General features: G+C 37.5%; 1 long non-coding RNA gene across 1 annotated transcript in view; it reads right to left on the reverse strand.

The window, feature by feature from the left end:
* LOC115029418 overlaps positions 1 to 3350 on the reverse strand; it is a 40940-nt gene extending 37590 nt beyond the window's left edge. Inside the window, exon 1 of the long non-coding RNA XR_003834986.1 lies at positions 3293 to 3350. This is a non-coding gene — a long non-coding RNA (uncharacterized LOC115029418). The remainder of the gene's footprint in view (positions 1 to 3292) is intronic.
* Positions 3351 to 6595: the final 3245 nt, after the last annotated feature.

Below are 6595 nucleotides of genomic sequence, written 5' to 3' on the forward strand. Positions count from 1 at the left end.
CTCAGAGATCTGGAGTAGCATTAACTGGTATCCTACCAGAACTCCTGTAGTCAGTTCCTGAGATTACAGTGCCTGTCTGGAAAAGAAGAACCCAAGCCCTCAGCTGTAGCAACATATATGGCTCATTTCTTTCCTTATTCATTCTCAGCCAAGCAAATGCATTTTATTATCTTTAGTCACTGTCATCAAGACAGACACAATTGTCTGAAGATGTCACTAATTCTGGGTCGTTAAAGATGTCATTGTTATAGGTTGTACCTGTGATTCAAATCCTTTCTTTTCTCTAGATACCTGTAATAACAGAGTCAGCAGGTGTGTGTGTGTGTTTCTGTGTGTCTGTGTGTCAGTGTCTGTGTGTTTCTTAATCTATGCCATTGTTCCTCTTAGTGTCTTTGTACATACTAGTAGTCTAGAAAACAGTTTTCTAATTGTGATTCATGGTGAGAAGGTAGGTATTATAATTAGACAAATACTTTTTCTCTGAGCTTTTGATTTTTGCACTTATGAAAGGGGGATATAAAACAACTGGTTTCTGTGGTACCTTCCTATCCATCACGCTGCATTCCACTAATACTCTACCTAGCTTCTATTGGGTTTGCTGCCATACTAATGTCCAAGAGAGCTTCCCTGTCAATATGATAGGCCTAAGTTAGGGGCAAAGTGAATAACGTTTTGAGAATCTTTAGTTGGGAGATGAAATAAGAATACTTGATGCAACATAATAGCCAAAAGACTAAATTTAGGGATTGAATGCATAATATTACAGCAGGTTTTAGAATGTGAAACCTCTACTGTCCAAAACCAAAAGTCAGCAAGGAGCTAGGGAAATGGTTCTGAGGATAATGTGCTTGGTATACAAGCATGAGGACATGAGCTTGGATACCCTGCATTTATAGGAAGCTGGTCACAGAAGCATGTATCTCTAAACTGGCTATGGGGCTTGTGAGAGATGGAGACAAGAGAATTCTAAGGGCTTACTGGCCAACCAGTCTAAGCAAAATAGATTCAGTGGGAGGTTGTATCTCAGAAAATAAAGTGAAGACTTAAACAGAAGAAGAGAAGAAGACATATACCTGTTTTTGACCTCTAGTCTCCACAGGCAAGCACATACATATACATGTGCCTTCATAAAACATACACACACACACACACACACACAGAGAGAGAGAGAGAGAGAGAGAGAGAGAGAGAGAAAATTTAATAAGTCTGTCATTGAAAGAGAGGTACAAGAGGCTACTCTCTGTTTTGCTATGCTCAACTCAGTTCAGCTCCTAATTTTAATCAATTATTCAATTCCTTATTCCTTATCTGAAAAAAAAATAAGGATTAAAGAGATGTTCACATACTAACTAGGTATACCAAAGTAGGAAAAGGTTTGTGGAGAAAAAGTAAGGGAAATCTTTACCTTGGAAATGATGAGTGCCCTTGGTATTTAAACAGTACGTGACAAAGATAAAATACTCTGTACATGTTTAAGTAAAAGCAATAATAGTGTTGAAAGTCTGGGAAATTCCTGAATTGGGAACTCTCAACTCTGTGTACAAACGGCCTTTATAGCCAGTACTGTAGAAAGTTTGAATGGGCCTTAGCAGTTGGTGAGACATGCCCTTGGCAGGATTCGTGTCTACATGCTGACAAGTGCCTCAAGCAGCACAACATGGTGGGTGTCACCCTCGGGTTTGTGTTACTCAGAGGACATCTGGTAATGTCTGCAAGTATTTTTGGTTTTCACAGTTCTCGGAGGCCAGAGAGCTAAGAACTGCTATGACACATAAGACAGTTTTTCACTACAAAAATTACTATTCAGGACAAAATATGTCATAGTTGAAAAGTTCAGAAGACTTTGATAAAAATGTTTAATTTGTCACATACTCAGAGCCATCCGGAGAATCTGAAATTGACCTAGCCAAATAAAAATTGAATAAGCAATTGTATTTCAAATAACAGTTTCAAAGAAAGGTACCAGCTATATGACTGGGTGTTAGGGAAGAAAAAGGAGGGTTAAAAAGCTAATACTAGCCATGCATTGAAATGCGCAAATCAAAGCCATTATCTTGTGTGTCAACCTAAAAATTTTTAAAGAAAATAAATGATTATTAATGATTTGTAGAAGTATAAATTTAAAGACATGAAGCACTAAATGATTGTGAAAAAGAATTCATATATGAATTGGAACTGCATGAATATCTAAGAGTAGTTAGAAGGTCAGTGCTTTTACTCTTGTTTTGGTTTGCTTTATGTGTTTAATTTTTTTCCTTTATTTACCCAGCAATTTCAACGTATGGGCAGCACTTTTAAATTCAGAAGCAGAAAATAAATCTAAGTTGAATTTTTAAACCCTGGTACTCTTGAGGATTGAAGGGCACATGGTAATAAGAACAGTAGTGTAAACTTCAGTGTAGCTGGCAAGCATAAGGGGAGCCAGGCCTCCTCACTCACTCCAGGCAGAATGCAAATTGTTATGACCCCTTTGGAAGACAATTTGGCAGTACAACAACAGAGCCTTAAAAATATTCATAGCCTAGGACCCAGTCATTCCAACTCTGGGCAGCTAGCCTAAGGAAATAATAGTAATAAAAAAAAAAATAGGCACAGGGATGTTCATTTAAACTTGATTTACAATGGTCAAAATGGGGTTATAATGACTATGAGTAGAAATCATTCTAAATGACTGGAAATGGATGAATACTATATCTCACCATACTAATTCCATATGATCCAATATAAGGTCACTAAAGATAATATTTACAGTGATTCTATGAGATATGAAACTTATGATACACAGCTTTATGCAAGGGTCTAAATGCAGGGACTAATATATGATGGCTACAAAATATAAACTTCTGAATCAATCCAGAAGCTTAGAAAGACATAGAAGATTTTTAACAGAATGTAAACATCTTTCAGATATAAAATATATTTATCCTTTTTATCCTTTCTTTATATTATGCCATTAGGTAATTATGTTAAAAGCATAATTCTTATAATCAGACAAAAGTATTGGAAGACATATCAATTCCAAATCTCAGTCTGATACACTGATCCACTTAGCAAATTCCATCCCATTTAGCACCGTAAGCGTTTTGAAGACAGGAACCATCGTGATCTTTTATAAGGAAAGAAAAATCTTAGGCCTGATATATCCCATCTCTGTTTGCTTCGGATGTCCTCTCTGACCCTTCCTAATGATGTTTTCTCTGAGTTCCCAACACTCTTCATGCATACTGTATAGCTACTTATGCCACAAAATATTTGTATAGTAAATAAATGGATAAATGAATGAATAATTTACCCAAAACCAGAAGTAGAGTCAGCCTGGTAAGTCTAGCTTCAAAGTCAGTGAGTGCTCCAGATGAATTGTGGACAAGGCCAAAGTCCATCCGTCAGCACTTTGCCCAGTGCAGGGCTTATTGTTGGGACAGGGTGGTGTCTAGCCTTGGAGTTACACATTTATCTAGCTATAAAGGCATCAATGCCTTCAAAGTACAGCAAAGAGCGTTCTCTGTGAACGGTACTTAACACAGCAGCTGGTAATGATTGTGATTCCTGTTTTTTTCCTTTGAAATTTCCTACTTGTTTACTTAACAGAACGTTGCTAATCTGGAAGGGGGCAAATTAGGAACTCCCTTTGTGAAACGGAGAGCAGGCCTTATAAGGAATCTGGGGTATGTCTATGTGATAGCACTTCTATAAGGTTCTGTTCAGTTGAGATGATTTAAAAGCAAGCCTTGGCTGGCTGGTCATAAAAGGGGCCAGATTATAGAGGGGATTTACACAGCTATTAGCTAGTGGGTTACAATGCTTTAGTGGTCCCTAGATATTTAAGATTAATGACTGAATCAGTGGTGTTATTGTTACAAGATATCTAGGTGATGGGAGCCATTGGATACAGGAATTTTTAGCCCCTACAAGAATGTAAAACTGTTTACCAGAACACTGATGACCACAGATTGAAAAGCTGCTCACAAAATAGGCTAAAAATCATGTTGAATAGGTTTTTTTTTTCTTTTGCAGGTAGAATGTATGTATCAGTCTAGTTAAACTTTCGCTCATCCAGGTAACATGAGCAAAATGGGGACTCACTTTTTTACTTATCAGAGATGAGGAACTAAAATCACCAGCCTAAAAAAAAAAACAAATTAGTACAGAAAATCTACTATGTAAATGACTCCTTCTATAAGCAAGACCTCAATTAAGGACTCATCCATGTACTAGAAAAGACAGGCCTACGTTGTATTTATTCTTTAGTGTTTCTATTGGGGTGGGTGATAGATTCAAAAATCAAGGTATTCAGTTTTAAGTCTATACTAAATTCATTTTGTTAATCAGCAATTCCCAGGAACCACATAAAGAAAGCCTGGAGAAGACAACCTGAGTTCTCTAGTGAAAATGTTCTTCAGGCCAAGTTATCTGTGCAAATATTTAATGATGAATACACAGGATCCCAAGATTCTCATCTACAGAAGGAGTCAAGATAAAGATTATCTGTTAATAAACCAATTTTGAAAATGAAGCCATCCAGTCAATAGGATCAGTGCCCTGATCCTTCCTCCTTGAAATCTGAAAGATTAAATCATAGTGTCATCTCATCATAGATAGTATGAGGATCCTGTTTATAGGGGTAGTTATCTCAAATATCCCAAAAGACCACATAGGCCATTAAGGAATTCACTTAAAAAAGAAGTCCCTCTTGAGGATTATTGAGAGTTGGAGGCTAGTCTAGAAAGTTGGGATACTCTGACAGGAAAATGTAACACCTCCCTGTCATGTGCCAGAGAACAGAGCAAAGCATGTCCATCAGCTGAATTCTTAGCACCAAGCTCTCTGTTAGGACTCCAGTGAAACAGACATGACTACAACATGGAATTCCTTTTATTCCCCAGAAAGATGATTGCTCTTAAAAGCCAGAAAGCAGTCTCAGGAGAAGAGAGTATTACATTCCCTGGAGCAGAATTACAGGTAGAGCAAGCCATGAGACATGGGTGTTGAGAATTCAAGTACTCTAAAAGAGCCACAATCTTTCTTTACAGTCAAACTTCTCTCTGAGCACGAGTCTTTCCATTTTGAGGGTAATATGCACATTTACCCAGAAAGAACTAGCTAACACTCTCCCCTCCCCCCATGGCTCCACTTCTCTGGAACCAAGTAGCATCCTAAAATGTAAATGACGAAGTCAATCCTTCTTCCCAGTGAAAATTAGCAAACCAAAAGAAGAAAATGTGTGGATTGCAATTTGGGTAACAGGCCAACATCATAAATCCAGAAAGGGAAACAATGGTCAAGATGTAGATATCTGATGACAACTCCATCATTGATTCATCATATATACATTTGTGAATCACTGGAGATAGTGTCCGGTTTCATATTTAGTGAAGAGTCAGAAAGATATCTATGGTCCAAGCAGATTGCAAGATTGTAACTCCACAGAAAGGATATAAACGTTATTCCCAAATCATAAGTACAAGCGCATAAAAATAAAACATAATAGATTGCAAAGTTTCTTTAGTACATCGAAATAAAACAACTTTGGTTATGATACTGTTTGAGAGAAAAACTATAATCAAGGTCAAAAAGTTACTCTCCTGTTTCTGCAGACATTGGGATATTCAAATTTTTTCAAGGACACAAAACTACAACCTAGCATACACATGTTGGCATCTGCACACAACAACAAACACATTAGTAATTTCTCTGCTATGTATATGAGGAAGTATGAAAATCAAGATTGTGAGCTTGGGCATTAGGAGTTATACTTCCAATCTCATATTTGCTTAGGACCTAGTTGGCTTTGAATTTACTTTTTACCATTTCAGGAAAAAGTCCGGTGCTGTGAAAAGCTAAAGAAGAAACATGTAGTGAGTGTGCCTTCTATAGAGGGCTTGGGATACATAGATAATAAATAATATTTCTCTCTGTATGATTTGACAAATGACCCATTCTAATATGTATTTTTAGGATAGACATACAATAGTCAAAAGAAGAAAAGGGGGCTAGAGGAAAGAAAAGTAGAACAAAGGAAGAAAACTAAATCTGCAGATAGATTTGGTTCAAACTTATTTAACACAGGGAAATGTCCTTATACTTTACTTTCAAGCCTCTCCTGATACATGAGAGGTTTAGCACATAAACACTCATTCATTTCGCATTGTGAGGAAAAGAGGTCATGACTAGGGAGAGGAAAAAAGCATTCATCATCAAGCACAAAAGTTAATACTTGTTGGTATATATGTAAGTCTGTGTAACATTTTGCTGGGTGAAAAGATAAGAATTTTGGCAAGTATCTAGGGCTCTCTTATGCTTTAGAATACTGATTTAGAAAGCCACAGGGTCTTAAAGACTTTGTGGTACACACCTGTAGGTCCATCACTTGGACAGGTGAAGTTAAGGCAGGAAGATCACAAGTATGAGGCCAGGTCTTTAAAGTAAAAACCATCTCACAAAGGAGGAGTGGGGGGGGAGGCTGGTGAGATGGCTCAGCAGGTAAGAGCACCCGACTGCTTTTCCGAAGGTCCAGAGTTCAAATCCCAGCAACCACATGGTGGCTCACAACCATCCGTAACAAGATCTGACTCCCTCTTCTGGTGTGTCTGAAGAC

This window comes from Mus caroli, chromosome 15, assembly GCF_900094665.2.
Source record: "Mus caroli chromosome 15, CAROLI_EIJ_v1.1, whole genome shotgun sequence".
Taxonomy (NCBI): Eukaryota; Metazoa; Chordata; class Mammalia; order Rodentia; family Muridae; genus Mus; species Mus caroli.